Source organism: Strix uralensis, chromosome 20, assembly GCF_047716275.1.
Source record: "Strix uralensis isolate ZFMK-TIS-50842 chromosome 20, bStrUra1, whole genome shotgun sequence".
NCBI classification, from domain to species: Eukaryota; Metazoa; Chordata; class Aves; order Strigiformes; family Strigidae; genus Strix; species Strix uralensis.
This window is the reverse complement of record NC_133991.1, coordinates 11,655,099-11,670,927: the sequence shown is the minus strand read 5'-3', so window position 1 is coordinate 11,670,927 and position 15,829 is coordinate 11,655,099.

Sequence of the window (15,829 nt, the reverse complement as noted above, 5' to 3'; positions counted from 1 at the left end):
TCATATACACTGGCTAAATATAATGCAATATATTTTTTATACTTAGATAAACTGCTCAGACATGGACCAGAAGCAGGACGTCACACTTGAAGCAGCATTACTTGATGGAAACAAGGTTTTTATTTTCCAAATAAATGGGGGTGCTCAGTGTTACCCCCCAGATTTCTCTTCAAATTAATTGAGCAAAGTTTTCAGGGGAATTTGAAGGTAACCGCTTCTTTCTATCCAGTCCACATTTAAGCTGAGGCAGAGAAGAGTGTGACATGCTGGACAGTACCACAGCGGCCAGACACAGCTTCCCTGGCCAAAGACCTCCCGGCCCAAAGCGTAACAACGTTCACTGCTGATACTCGGCACACTCAGCTCTCCCTATGCTTGGGGGTAGACAGGAGCCCCAGACGACCTGCTCGTAAGATGAAGGACCTTATGCCTTCAGCCCACAGGGAATCAAACCCCCCAAACTGGAGATCATAGTTGATATGCAGCCAGGAGCAGCAACATCCAAGTTTATCAGTGATACAGGAGGAGCTGCGTGAGGTTTACTTACAGAAAAGTGTAGTCTCAGGAGACTACCGAGGGACATGGCAGCTTAGCCCTCTGTGGATCAGCAGCTTATTTCCAGTTGCTTAAATTTTCTCCTCCTCTCTTGTTCTTGATTCCATTGGATTTTCTTCCTACTCACTAGTATTACATTTTCATTTACAGGCAATATGCTTAGGCCAGAGATGATCACCAGCCCTGGTAGCCAGAAATAGAGCTGACACAAGGGCCTGCCTCTGAAGAGTCCCCTGCATTAGAGCACAGCTCAGCTGCCAGCTGATCCTACAGCAGCAGCCATACCCCCAGAGACCCCATCTGTCTCCGCACCAGGAGCCGAGGCCGCCGGACATCACCACCAGCTATCACGGTATATTCACACGCTTACAGGAACCGTTCCTGCCCTTGCACGCAACTTCGCTTTCAGATACTCGAAGCCCTGTGACGAGCCGTCTCCCCAAGAAACTGCATCCCTTCACTCAGCCCTGCTCCGGCTGCCTTTCATGAGAGGCAGGATTACCTCTGCAGCCTCAGCACAGCTTTCTCCAAGACTCCCAGAATGCCAAAACCATCAATTTCACAAAATCCTGCAGAGCTCAAGTGTTTGGCCCACAGCTGAGGACACCTGAAGCTCTCTGCACCCAAAGCATTTGTGCCCGTGCTGGCAGCAGTAAGGCGTTAATTTTGCAGGAGCGAGGTTTGGTTCTGCACCCAGCTAGCTCTGTTATAACCTGTTTGTTACTGCTGCTCCCATCACCTGCCAAATCCAAATCTCTCACCGGGAGAGATTCCTAAATCTGAGCTTGATTTTGCACCCAAATGAAAAAAAGCCTTTTCCAAATAATGCTTTGAACACAACACATGAAACTCAAGCAGAATAGATACCATGAAGAAGCAACTTAATTACTTAAGGGCAGTTTTATTTCTAAAGAAAATCCTAAGAGAATGAGCTGCGGCAGCATCCTCCAGCACCCTGTCTGGAGGAGTAGGCCAGGTTAGGTACTTTGGAGAAGGCTCCAGCGGTACTGTAGAATACAGAGCTGAACTGCTCTAGCTGGGACAGAAACATTCCTGGACCAGCACAGCAAGCTGCAGCATGAGGATCCTTTTTATTTCAACAAAAACATGCAATGATAATACCAGCAATATATCTAACTACACACACCCCTGCTCTGATTCAGCAGTTTGTCTCAAGACTACACCGAAACAATCCTACCCTTTTTACCTTTTTTTTTTCCTTACTTAATTTTGTTAAAATTCTGCTGTCAAAAATAGTAAATAGGAACCAAACAGATCACACCAATTCTACTCATTATTTTCATTGATTTTAAGTCTGGACAGGGCTGTTATGATCATGTTAAAAATTGTCTATTTATAGAAAGAAAAGTTTAAAAAAATGCAAGTTATCTGTTCTTGCCCCAAACTGATGGGCAGCATTATAACCAGCTGTTACCCTTCACTCCCGAGGTGGCTGCAGTTAGTGGCAGAACAAATGATCCCTTTGTGCAGTTTTGCATAAATGTTTGTCAAGTGTCTTGGGCTTCTCTCACAATGTTGGCTATTAAGAAACAGAAGTAAAATTCCCTAGAGCAGAAGTGCGTGTGGGGAGTTATCCACTTAGGCTAAAATCCTCGTCAATATATTTTTGTCTCGTGAGAGTCTGCATGCAAACAGGAGAATAAAATCAGTGATAACCATGCAAAGGGTGGTGGCAGAAGAACAGGCAGATGCAGGGAGCACTTTGGCAATTCTGCGGTGGCATTAACCTTCTCTGGCTGGCAAAAAATGCTGGAGCCAGCATTAAAAAAAAAAACCTCAAAAGCTTTTGAGCATCAGCCTTGCAGCCAAGCACACCCAGCACACTTCGATTTTGATGTACAGTTTGAAACAAATCAATAGCAGTATAATAATACTCAGCACGCTGTGTAATTTTTATATCATTAGTTTTCATTTTCCGCTCCCCATGCATCAAAAAACTTACAACGGGCTCGTAAAGTTTATTTAGTATTCCATGAATTCCTAATCAGTTTCATTTCATAATGATTCAGAGCGGCCGTTGCCAGGGCCCCGGTGTCAAAAAATCGATAAAACCAACACACTTTTCCTGATGGCGGCTGCAAAAGGATCTATTGTAGGGGAATTATGATTTATGTCTGGGCTGCACCACGAGCAGCGGCAAGCGACAGCCTGGCTCAAGAGCTGAGATGTTCGCCAATAATGATTTATATGCATGCCTCTCCCCTCCCCCAGCCCTTCTTGCCCCCCTCCCGTGCACCACCACGGGGCCCCATATGCCGTGGCACAGCAGCTTGGGCTCTCACGTGCCTGGCTGCAGCTGGGTGCTGCAGACACAACCCCGAGCACGAGGCAGTCCTCGGGCCCGCGGCTCGCCGGGGCTGATGCTGTCCCCACAGCCTCTCCTGTGGAAGGACTGAGTGCCACGGCACTGCCCCAGTAACCACCCCCCCACACACACACACCCCGCTCCCCTCGTCCCCAGGCTCTCATGACAATCTATTCAGCTCGGGCTCCAGATGAGCACGGGCACGGTTCGATTTTCAGCTACGTGCAGAAGGCGACTATTTATCTTGGGGCACCCATTCTGTCAAGCCCGCCCAGGGTAGGGAGAGTGGTGTGCAAGGGTGGCTCTAGGAGAGAGCCTGTGCATCACCGATCGTACGCAGGCTTGTGCCAGAAGCAGGTACAACGAAGACTGTGCAGGGAGATCAAGACAAGAGACACTGAGGTACTCTAAAAGAAAAGTTAAAGACTTTTAAAGAAAAACCCTTTTCTGAAGACTAAGAATCCAAAATCTGAAGGATGCAGTTACCCATTGTCATGTGGTGCAATGTCCTTAAAATATGTATTCCTGGGTTAGGAGGGTGGAGGTTGGTCATAACTGGTAATTTGGAAGTTGCCTGTATACCATAAGGAAGCACTAAAGTGCCAACCTAGCACTGGGTTCTGCTTCATTTAATATGTTAATCAGATTGGTGGTCCTCCGCCAGGGAAAGGGAAGGCCAAAGAAGAGTATTTGAAAACACAAAGAGCAGGTACAGCTTGTTGTTAAAATCCTGTTTACAGAAAGGATTTACAGCATCATTTAAACATCTAAATTAATTTATCGAGATGTCTTTACCACTCTTTTCTCATTTCAACAGCGAATTGCCAGCAGCCCCACTCCATTGGGACCTTCACTCCCCTCACACTGCTCCAGAAGGCAGGAGCTGTTGTTGCTCTTCTAAGCACAGTCCTTCAGCCTCAATGCCACATCCACCTTTCCATCCTAATTTTATCATGTATATTAAGATATACAGCAGCATGTATGACTAACAATGCACTTTCACCTTTTCTGAGCTCTACCAGAACCTGCAAGAAGGAAGATGTGTTTTGAGTCACCACAAACCAACAGCAAGCACCAGAAGCTTCCAGAGCAGCCTACTCGATTATACCAGCTGATTAAGTAAACTAGTAATTTTCTTCCTATAGCAGAAATAGCCTGCTTTTTTATGTACATTAGGCAAGAGAGGGAAGAAAAAGGGGAAAAATATTAAGAAAATAATCTCTTTTAGTTCCGTTGCTGACCAGAAATAAGCAGGTTCATGTCCAAAGCACAGTTGCTCTTGCTCCAAGCAGCAGACCATGCAATCACTCAGATTAAGCCTCTAGTCATCACATAAGAAATGCTCAACTTTGGGGGCTGGCTGGGGGAAGGAGTGCATGTAACCTTCTCTGAGGACAGTTCATGCAAAGCATCACCTCCCTTGCCTCCATCTGACAAGCTGGAATATTGCCTGGAAACTACTGCAAAAAAAATACTGCACAGAGCAAGACAGCCACAAGCAGCTATAGCTCCTGCTCAGCTGTTTTATGGCAGTCATCCTTGGAAAAAAAAGGGTGCGTTATTTTTTCACCCCTAGCTCTGCACACACAGAATTGCCTGCAGACAGCAGGAGAAGCTTGTGAGCAACATGTCTGTCCCCCAAGTGCCAGGCTCACTCCTGGGCTGTTTATCTTGCATTGCTTGCAGTGGGAAAGCAGGTTATCCACGTACAAACAGTCCCTAAAACTTGGCTGCTTACCATTAACTTCTCAATATAAACACTATTTCATCTTCCCAACATTTAACAGGAATGATAAAACATTTCATCCAAGTAACACCTGACTAAGACTATTACTACAGACTCCACAATTGGCATATTTTCCCTTTTTTACTCAGCAAAAGAACAAGGACTTCACAGTGCTGTATTAATATCAGCATGAATTTGCCCGTATCAGTGGTAAAAAGGGTATTTCAGACATTCTGCACAGTTATAACAGGCCAAATTCCTGCCTGGTGCATCAGAACTGAAGGTTCAATTGGAGCTACAGTATTAATTTGACAGACTGGGGGAAACAGACACTATAAGCCCTGTGCTTCCTGAGAAAAATCTGTGAAAGTTAAAAGAATGAACAAATTGATGTTTTAAAGTTGGTGTGTAAATATTAGAAATTATGCCTCCTACTTTTTCATCATCCTATATTTCAATGGATCATGATCGTAAGATTTTTCTTTATTAAAATACAGACCTGAAATTTTCTTTTAAAAATAAAGAGGAGATTCACACCTAGCTTGCTCATCACCTAGCTCTAGATCTTTGAGTTAAACATTGCTTGGTCCTTCTATAAATACATGTAGTTAGAAGGTTGAAAATTAAGTATTCAGCGCTAGCTCTTCAGCAAGTCTCTAGTAAACAAAGGGGAAGTTTAAGTTGGAATTATGCCACTTGGTTAATAACAAGCAGTTATGATGAGATGATTCAATAGCCTGGGTGAAATGAAGGTCCCAGCGATACTATTTCATCTGTTTATTTACATACGCCATGTTCACACACACACTCACACTGTTTGCTGATTATCTCAGAGAAGCAAAGGTTGAGATCCAAGCTTGTCTTGGTCTCCCTGCTCCAGTATAAACATGGTCTTTGTAAATTAAGGGTAAATCAACTAGGAAAGCACTCCGAGACACCCAAGGGTGCTGGATTTCTTATTTGGGGAGGAATTCTATGAAAAGCATCACGGGAACACAGCATCCTCTTTAACAGGAACATGCAGGAAATCATTACACATTTTTAGTACTTTCTTTAGTCTTTGACAGAACAGTTGACAGGCATTTGCTACCAGCACGAAGCTGAGTCTAACAGAAGTAATTAGCCACCAGCTTTTAAAATTTATATTCTCTTTTTGAAGTGAGACAACCGATTTATTTATTTTCAAATTAGGCTGATGAATCATGGTGCTTTAGGGAAACTTCAGTGACATAGAAGGTTTTGTACAGCTGTTCAGACCAAGAGCGAGTTTCTCTCCAGCTGAATTCTGATTACACAAATGAAGTCTAAAGGCAAAAATGCAGCCTGTATTCAGAAGGGGGGGGGGGGAGGTAGTTCAGTGGAGAAAGGTGCATGAAATGGTGAAAGGAGTGAGGATTAGACTCTTGCATTTCATGACAAGAGCTGCTTTGCTCCAGCTATTGCATCCACAGTTTGCTCATGCCTGCCACCAAGATGTTGAGTGGCAACTTGTTCAGCAAGGAGCACAGGTTCTTCACTACCAGTGAAGTGAAGGTAGAAGAACTGGGCCAACAGACAGCGCACACCTGCCTGTAAATAACTTTTGCAAAAGAAGATATAGCCCTACTTCTATCACCTTTGAATTTAGTCCAGGAATTACTGGATAGAGTCATTAAGACCTGCAATCTTATTTACAAGATATTTTTTAGAAGGACAAAAAGACCTGCATGGACAACATAATTACACTTTGGTTAGCATAAGTTAGCAATTTCAGTACAGCCACATTAAAAAGAAAATAGAGTTTTCTTCCCCTCAAAAAAGTAGATGCTGCTTGGCACTGCACTTTTATTATGGGGGGGGGAACCAGCTAAAATATTGATATTTAAGGGGAAAAAATAATCATGGGTTTATGTTCACAGGCTCCTGTGAATATTTTCAGCATATTTCACCATATCATTGCACGGTGGGCTCTGTTCATGCTGCCAGAATGGATGTTCCATCATTTCTATAGTGGGCCTGTGTGACATTCATTAAGTGCAGCTACAAAGGGAGAGGGTTAAACAGCGCGGCCTCTTTTCTCTGATTTGGTCATACATCAGCAAGTGCTCCAGGTTAAATGCCCAGAATACCGCAGCAGATGGATAGGGAGAAGGAGAGCGGCAGATACTTCACCCCACACTACTTAACCCAGGGAAATGAGTCTCGGAGTCGGTGTCACAGTAAAATATGGAAGCTCACTCAGATAATGTGCAGCTGAAAATTTTTTTCCCAAGCCTTTACAACTGACTGCACGTTAAGATACTACATACCCCCTTCTGCAAACTGCCAGCTCACTCCAGCAATAGTAGCTATTTTTGTGTGTAATTTATCTTTATTGACTATCAAAGAATTTTAACCCATAGTGCAATCAGTGATACAAGCCCAAAACATTTCTTCTTCGCCTTTGCCCCAAGAGATACAGTCCTCTGGGAAGTTTATTCTTCCATACCCGGAAGTCCTTATGAAATAGTTAGAGCAGACACTTACTACTTTAAAGATACACCCTGATGTGCTGTGTCAGTGTCTGGAAGAACAGGTGACACACTCACCTCTGTTTCAGGAATGTGCCAGGACCTCCAGGGCTCCCAGTGCCAGGTCCTGCACAAAGTGGGGTGCCTGTCCTGTCCCCCCCCTCCCCCCCCCCCAAAGCTGCACATCACATCCAAGACTCCTCTGCACTACTGTCTCATATTTCTGACTGCTGTACTTTCAGGTGCTGATTTTTATTTCAAAGGCTATTTTTAATTCTCAGTCATTTGACAGCTAAAGGCAATGCACATTTTTGATTGCGCAGTGTTCCAGTATTCTGGATTAGGCCAGCTCCACAACTGTCTTTAAGTAGTTCTGTAAGAATCATGCCAGCATCTTTTGGAAAATGCACTTTTTTAAAGTCCTAGCACCAGAACACTACCATTGTGGCATTTTTGCAATGCATTTGCTTGGCAGGCAGCCAACAGAAAGATGATAGTCCTACATTTCAGGGTCCCAAAGGAAGAGATCATTTGAAACCTGCTCACCTGGTATTAAGCACCTACACTTACACACCTGAGAATCAACAGCAAATAAGCTGCTCACAGGACTATCAGATACTAAGTGAACTCATGCTTACTGAAGAGAGCCTTATTTCAGAGATCATGAGACTAAGAAACAGATCAGAGCTGTGTCCTCATGCCACTTAATGACAGTTAAAGAACTGATGTGGTACGTACCCCATACAGGGTCAGCCCCACACACAGGGTCCCTCCTGTGTTTTATTCAGTAATGACTGAAGTGGTTTCATTCTTCATAAAGCTAAGTCTAAAGCTTTACTACCCTAGTTCGCATATAGAAAGGAGGAGTAGGGTAAGGGTGAAGATGCATTGCTAAGATGGCAAGAACAAAGCACCTGGTACTGTCTGCTTGAGGTTATTCTATCCCCCAACAAGGAAAAAAGTAAAAATCAGAATCCAACTAATCAATACAAATGAAGACACAGTTAACACATATAAGTATTTGGTACATGAGCATACACGCACATACGATCATAAGGCTATGCCAATAATACATTCTGACATGGAGAAATAACTATTGAGTTGTAACCATAGCCTTTCTTTTCCCTTAATAATCATAACGGAAAATCCAGAGCCCTGCAACATCTATTGTGTTTTTTAATATCTCAGAAATAATTGCTAATCAAAGCTTCATGCAGTGGGGCCAGTAGGAAGTGGATACATGTCCTCAACACAAAATTTTCATGTGAGCTGAAGGAGTGGGAAGATGCAGGGACACCTAATTTCCACCTTGCGATCCAGCTCCATCTGATGAAAAAGATTGCCCAGCAGTCAAAAATCAAAGTCACACTGTCCTGGTGAGAGCCGGAACGGTGACAGGTCCTAGCATGCCGGGAGAGCAGGCATGCAAGCAAGTGAAAATTTGGTCTCCACTAGGTGTGGAAAGTCAATGTTATTTGTTTTTAAAGTTATTTTAGCAAACATGTAGTTTTTGTTCTCTTATCAAGACTGATTCAATACACAGGGGTTCTACTATCTTATTAACCTTACCAAGTCTTTTCCATTATATTTTTTTAAAAGAATTATTACTGTTCATTAGTGCCAACTCCGTCACAAGAAATTCAGCTGGTTTTCCTGAATCTGTGGTGGTTACCTCAGTTCATGATTTGTTCTGTTCTGGCAGGTGAAAGAGAAATTTACACAGAAAGAAAAGTTTAGTGGCAACTCCTTATCACTAAAATATTTAACATCTAAAAGAATTTTTAAAGCTGAGTAATGCAATACACACATAATTAACAGCTTGCCTTGCTAATTAGGTAACTCCTTGCTAATGAGCTGAGCAGCAGCCACATAATACGAAGATGAAGTCTTCCCAGGCAGTTTACTACTTCCATCAAAACAACTAGTAACAGTTTTCCTTTCCAACCAGCTTTTCTTCCCTGCAGAAGACACAGCTCGGGAAGTGCTGAACATGACATTAACAGAGAAAGGCTGTTGTGTTCCCCGCCCTACATCTTGCTTGGTGGCATCCTGGGAACACTGGGTAGCGTGACTCCTCAGCCCCAGGGTAGCTCCCAACTCCACATAAGCCTTGTGGACCAATTCTGACCTCGCTCGCATCCTGCCTCACCAGCACAAGCCTGCCTGCAGACACAGGGACCAGATTTATAACAACATTCAGACACAAGCACCTTTGTAATCCAGCCCTTTGCTCTTCCCGCAAGGGCATCTCCCAGCCAGATTTTCTACCGGGGGAAGATTTAAGCCATATGTTTAAGCGTCATCACGTACTTGCTGGAAAACGCACAAGACTGGCAAACCAGTGTAATAGGAAAGGTGACACATTTGGAGAAGAAAAAAGTTCAAACACGCGCAGACCACCTCTTCTGGTCACTCCCATGTTGGGGTTCAGTCTTAGAAGCTGCTTCCTTGCTCCTGATTCGTCTCCCCAGTGCATGGACAAGGGCATGAAGCCTCCCACGGAGGCAAGCGAGCTGCCCAGAAACCCTCTCCCACCTCTGTTCAACCCTTGGTGATTATTACTAGGTAATTATACTGCAACGAAGCTCCAATGCAAAGCAGCACTCCAGGGAAAAAAAGAGAAGCACGTACATCTATCTCCCAAACTGAGAACACCAATATAAAGACTAGAAAAGAAGGCTCCAAAGATCAGGCTTTTCCATACTCTCACTCAAGTGCCTCTCTACTTTCCAGAAAGATTTCTTCACTTCTCACTCTCAGTCTCCCTAACACAACAATTTTATCCTTCCTACTGTCCAGCCTGCTGTCATGTTTGAGTGAACCATTAATACATCGAGCATGAACTACAGCTGCTCTGCTTAGAGGAGCAGTTTCAGAGAGCGGGAACAATTCTCATCAGTGCTTAAAAGCATCTTACACTCAGAAGAGCTGATTTCAAGTCAATATTCAGTCTCCCGGAAATAATTGTGTTGAATAAAGAGACATTTGATGGTGACAGTTGGTTGTTTCTTAATGGAACAGATTTGGAAAATTCAGATAAACTTTACTTATGCCTGCTCTTTAAAAATAAACATATATATATATGCAAGCCTGAACAGTAAGGGTGCAAGGGAAAAGCAGCCAAAGGCAACCACTCAAGCTACAAAGGAGAGCAAGGTTCTTGCTGCCACTGACAGCTGCAATTGTAACAAGCTTTGCGGCATTTAACTCTCATACGTATATTTTTCTGCCAGGGCTGTAAATCTTATATTGCTATTTAAACCAGAGATAATTCCAGGACTGAAGCAATCTTGAAAAAAACATTCTTTGAGATAGAAATGTTGGCACAACTTCTCTTTGTGAAAGTTGCTGCTAACAATAAAATTAAAGTGAGCAAGGGCTGGAGCTGGACCATTTGTGTCTTCTACTGCCAGTACCATGTTTGTGTCAAGGTAACTTATTTCCACGGAGTACCCAATACAGAATCAATAAAATCAACCTTCAGTGGTGTTGAACTTTGCATTGTGTAACGACAATAGCTCAAATTGAATTTTAATTCTTTTAATTATAATGGCGCTCAGAGGCCACATCACAAGAGGATTTTGTTCATCAAGGAAAAGGAAGCCACAACAGCAGCTGGCAAAAGATGTCAACATTAGATATTTGCACAAGCGTATAGAGGTATTCTGGGCTTTATCCTTGACGGAGTAGCCAAAACCCAACTGTCTACAGATAAAGGCAAGGCTGCACTTTCTTTTCCAGGGGTTCTTTACAAGTAATAGCTGTTTTCAATAAAGAAAAAAGATAAACCCTTAAACTCCATTTATACTATCCTTAAAAAAAGAAAAGGGAGGGAAGGAAAGGAAAGGTTAGGGGATTAAACTCTGCAGATGCTTTGCACAGCCTGGCTAAAGCTCTGGAAAGACCATCTCAACCTTTGATCCCTTTGGGGAAAGAAGCAGTTATTTGAGCAGGCTTTTTTGGAACACATGCTGTGGACATCTGTGTCAGCAGACCCTAATCAAGGCAGACCCATAGCGCTGGACCAATTTGTGTTCCAGGATTCAGACAAGAATATGAAATTCCTGATGGGATAACTAGCTACCTGTGGGGGCATGGATGAGTTTCCTGGATAGATTGCGAATGAGTGACAGTTTAATCCAGGTTTTTTCCATGTCTGCTTTTTAGGGTTTTTTTTTCTTCTTTAAATCTAGGAGTCTTTTTAAGAGATAGATGTTCAGAGCATTACCCAGAAGTTTGCTAGATTCAGGAGGAAAATTACTATTTTGTTCTCTGCAGTTCTATCTCCCCCCATTCCCAGTTTGGGGTAATAAGAGTCAAAAAAAAAAAATTATTTGAAAGTTTCACAGGGTTTTGCATCCAAGGAAGATTGATACAGAGAACCCTATCATTTAGTTTGCACATAATCCAAACTAGAAATTTGAGGGGGGGAAAAAAGCCCCCCCACACTCCTCCCATTGCACTTCCTGAAGCCCTCAAGGCCTTACAAAATCTGTTAACTGAAGCAAAGCTGGAAATTAGTTTGCCATTCATTGTTTCTGGTGCTGGTAAACCTCTAGCATGATTCCAAGTTCTCAAAATCCCAGATTACAAGATACAGCAAGGCTTTAGGGCCTGAGCAAGGCGCTCAGTCTTTTACAGTGGCACAAATTATGAGCAAAAACATCAAAGTAAATGGGCAAAGCAACTAATCCATGTACCAACCAGCTGTTTTCAAGCATGGCTCATCTTGACTAGTGCAAACCACCTCATCCTAACCTAACAGCTTCACCTGACCCAGATTTGTTCTTATTTCAGCACACATGGCCAAAGTCCCCAGCAGGAGCAAAGCCTATGCTCCGGCCTCTAGGACAAGGATTTGCAGCTCATTTCAGCATTTGACAGTCACAACAACTTTTCCTCCATCTCCGCCCCTTTAGTTGAGCATTTTCTGAAAGTCTCACTGAGAACCTTTCTCTCCTAATCCATTTAAAACTGTCTGGAGTAGTCAACAGTGTAAAACTCACCATCCCCAAGACAGGCATAAGTAGTAGCCAAATGTACAAGCACAAAGGAACTTGTGCTGTTTGGGACACGGCAGCGCAGCGAGGAAGCCTGATGGCAGACAGAGCAGGAACAGCTCCTCTGTGTTCACTGCAAGCCACTGCCAGTGGTGAACTCAAAGTGTCAGTAACTTGGCAGAAGCTCCATGGACTGTCCCCACTCAGCCTCTCACTGCAGTGAGATCTTTTCCCTTGGACCACAGAATGGTTTAATAAATAATTTATCTAAGAGCAGAGCTCCATTAACAAAACATAATATACCTTTGCACACATGAGTGGTCCAACACAAGGTCAGAAACAGGAAAGCAGACAGGGCGGTTAAAAAAAAAAGTTAAAAGCACCCCACAGTTGACCATAACACATCCTTGGTTTTCCTAGGTGCCTTATTCTCCAAATTACCCACACAGCCAAAAATGGGACAGGGAAGTCCAGCTGTTTCAATAGCACAGGCTTAACACAGGTCTTTGGCACAAGGATAAATTTTGCCCTGAATTAACAAGAGCAATAGTAACTGAAGTCTTTGAGAGGCACTGTCAATATTTGCTCCACTTGTCATTGACAGAAAGCACAAATCCTGTAGCCCGAGTTTCAGTGCATTTCAAACACACTCATCTAGAAGCGCTGAGCAGGCTCTGCACAGGGTGCTAATGCGATTAGCACCCACGAGAGACCTGCCCAGGCAGTAACCCTGATGGGTGGGACGAGTTGGGCGAGCAGAGAAGGGAGGGAAGGGGAAGAAAATCCCACTGCTATCATGTAAAGTGTCATGACTAAAGTGACACCAGGTAGTAGAAGCATCTATTCTATGCTAGAAGTAAATGCTTCATAAGGACAGGTATTCTCCTGAGAGCATCTCTCTCATATGAGAAACATTTAGCATCTTGCCAGTTACAGTGTTACATGAACCTTCATAAATTAACCTAAACCCTTGTAGATTACTTTTTACTTCCGCTCCTGCCCAACATATTGGCACTGACAAGGAGTTCCCAGGATCCATGCTTCTAAAACCAGGCTTAACACGTTAATGGTACTACCTGTAAGCTATGCTTATCAGAGTACGCCACTGGATTTCGAAAGTCTTTTCCCAGTTACCTTCTTTGCTGGTTGGACACTGGGCACATACAGCACTACATCCTCAGCATGCTACTGAGTTTCTCCCCTCATCCCCCTTTAGCAGGAAACAGCTCTGTTGAAAACTTTTCTAGCAGGATATAATAGCAGAGGTGTGACTTAAGGTTGCCAAGTTCATGAACAGGTGGCAGCCTGCTTCTCTTGCAGGGAAATTACTTCTCTGATTTACTAAATTCACACAGCAAATTGAATGAACTATGTCCATGTTAGAAGCCCAATATGGGTCACGATTTCAATTGCTCTCCTCAGTCACTGAGCCACACACATGGCTCTCTGCTTTAGGGTGGGGGAAAAAAGAACCCGGCAACTCGTCACCCTGCCACCAAGATGATGATTTGAAAGGAGAACAAGCACAAGACTTAACAAGAAGCAGCTTAATCATCTGTTATTCTCCAGTCTGACAGTGCTGGCCTTTCTGTGCACATCAGTGAGGTACCATGAAAGGACTACGGAGTATGCAGCACTAGGTGTCTGCATCTTCACATACAACTTTCCTGCTCCACTGTCACTTGGTTTCTGTCCCACCTACAAATTCACATCTGCACAATTTCACTATTTTCAAGGCAACCTGCCTGGCTCCAGAGCACCATCAGGTTCCTTGGGTCCCTAAAGCCAGCATTTAATACAGCCTGGAGCCATTCTAGAAAACACCCACGACCTCATGACAGCTGGTACTGCAGCCCCAGTGGGGACCAAGCTCCGGCTGGGCTGTGGGCACACAGCAGGAGAGTGTCCCAGACTGCTCAAGATGTGCAAGTAGGTCTGTGATGCAGCCAAATGACTGCAGCTCACACAGGTGATGATTAGCAGCATTTTCCAGCTGCAGCATTTCTACCTCCAGCAATGCTGCCAATTTCCATCATGCATCCCTGCACAACAACACCTAGAACAAAGCTGAACAACTGCACGCTCCTCTGCTGTTCCTGTATTTAACACGCTGCGCTACTGCAGGATGCTGTTCCAGCCAGACAAGGAATTTGCAGCCTGGGGACCATCTGTCCACAGAAACACCACTTGAACCCCAGATGAGAAGTCCCATTTCGTTAGTGCAATCCAGCGGCACCTAATTCAAACAGCAATGAGCTTGCTGTCTCCTTTCTTACATTACTTCTTCCCAAATCTTTCTGCTCCACTCTACATCAAGGGAGAAAAAAAAAAAAATTTCTTTCTTCTAGAGCTAATTCCCACACACTGCAATGAGAGAAATGCAATGTTCTGAGCAATAAAAACTGGAAAGTGGAATTATTTTCTGCACCATTCAGATGGAAATGAAGCTTAGCCTCAATTCTGCCACCCACCTGGAGCCATGGTATGATCCTATAGATCTTTGGATCAATACCGCATCATAGCTACAAAACTAGAAGGGGGAAAAAGAAGAGGCACAAAATCAAAGAGTGTAAATTTTAACTAAATTAGTTCTGTAAGAGTTCCCCCTCTTCACTGCCACTTTTTAGAAAAAGGTACAGCAGTCAGCTTGGGGACAGAAGAGTGCTGACAGAGCATTTTGCTTCCTTTAAAGATAACTGTTTATTCTGAAGGCCACTATCCCTCACCCCAAATAAATGCACAAGATTACGTTGGACATTTTCTGTTTGACTATGTGTGGAGAGAACAAGAAAGAGCAATACACCTGGTATTATTTCTTAACGATTCACTAAATTGCAGCATCTCCACGGGAGGAGTGGTTTGAACCGCCTCCCGGGTTGCTATCCGCCCAGACATTGTTACAGGCTACCAGATGAGTTTCTGCCCACGCAGTAGAAAGATGAACAACAACAGGGTTTTGTGTTTGTTTGCTTGCAATTTAGGGCTGCCTTGCAGCACAGCATGCAGTCAAACAGACATTGGCAGGGAGAGTTGATGCTCAGGTCTCTTTTCCTGACTGCCCAATGCCCTGGCTCTCCAAGAACAACTCATTTGTGTCTGAGGGACAGTTATCTCATGGACTCCAGTACACAGGCTCCAGAGAAGCACTGCTCAGAAACCACCCGGGTGATAAAGGGGAATAAAATTGTGTTCTAGATATTTATTTTGAACTCTAGGAAGTTCACCTTGCTCCTTTTCTCCAGGGGAGACTCTGGCCCCTACCCCAGAGGTGGCCCAGAGACAGAGACCACTCTACTGCAGAGAGCTGCCAGTCCCCACACCTCCAGGCACATCCCCAGAGGCCAGAGCAGGAGACACAAAACATCAGAGCCCTACAAGCCCTTCAGTAGTCTCTTTCTACCAAGCAGAAGTACAAGAAGTCAAACACAGCCATACAGCAAGCCTGCTACACAGGCCAGGAACATCACACTGCTACAGCAACCACCTCACCCACCACATCCCAGTCCCAAAGACGAGAGCAGCAACACCTTACCTTTCCCACCAGATGAACCACGCGCACCAGAGCCTCAGAGCAGCAGCTCTACATATGCTTTCGCAGATAATGCCCCACTAGCCTGCAGCAGCCCAGCACAGGCACCACTGCTAGAGAGGAGAGAAGCTAGAACCCCCAGCTCCTCACTTATTTCCCCAGGGTCTTGCAAACCACCTGCAGCTGGTGGCCCCCGTGATGGCA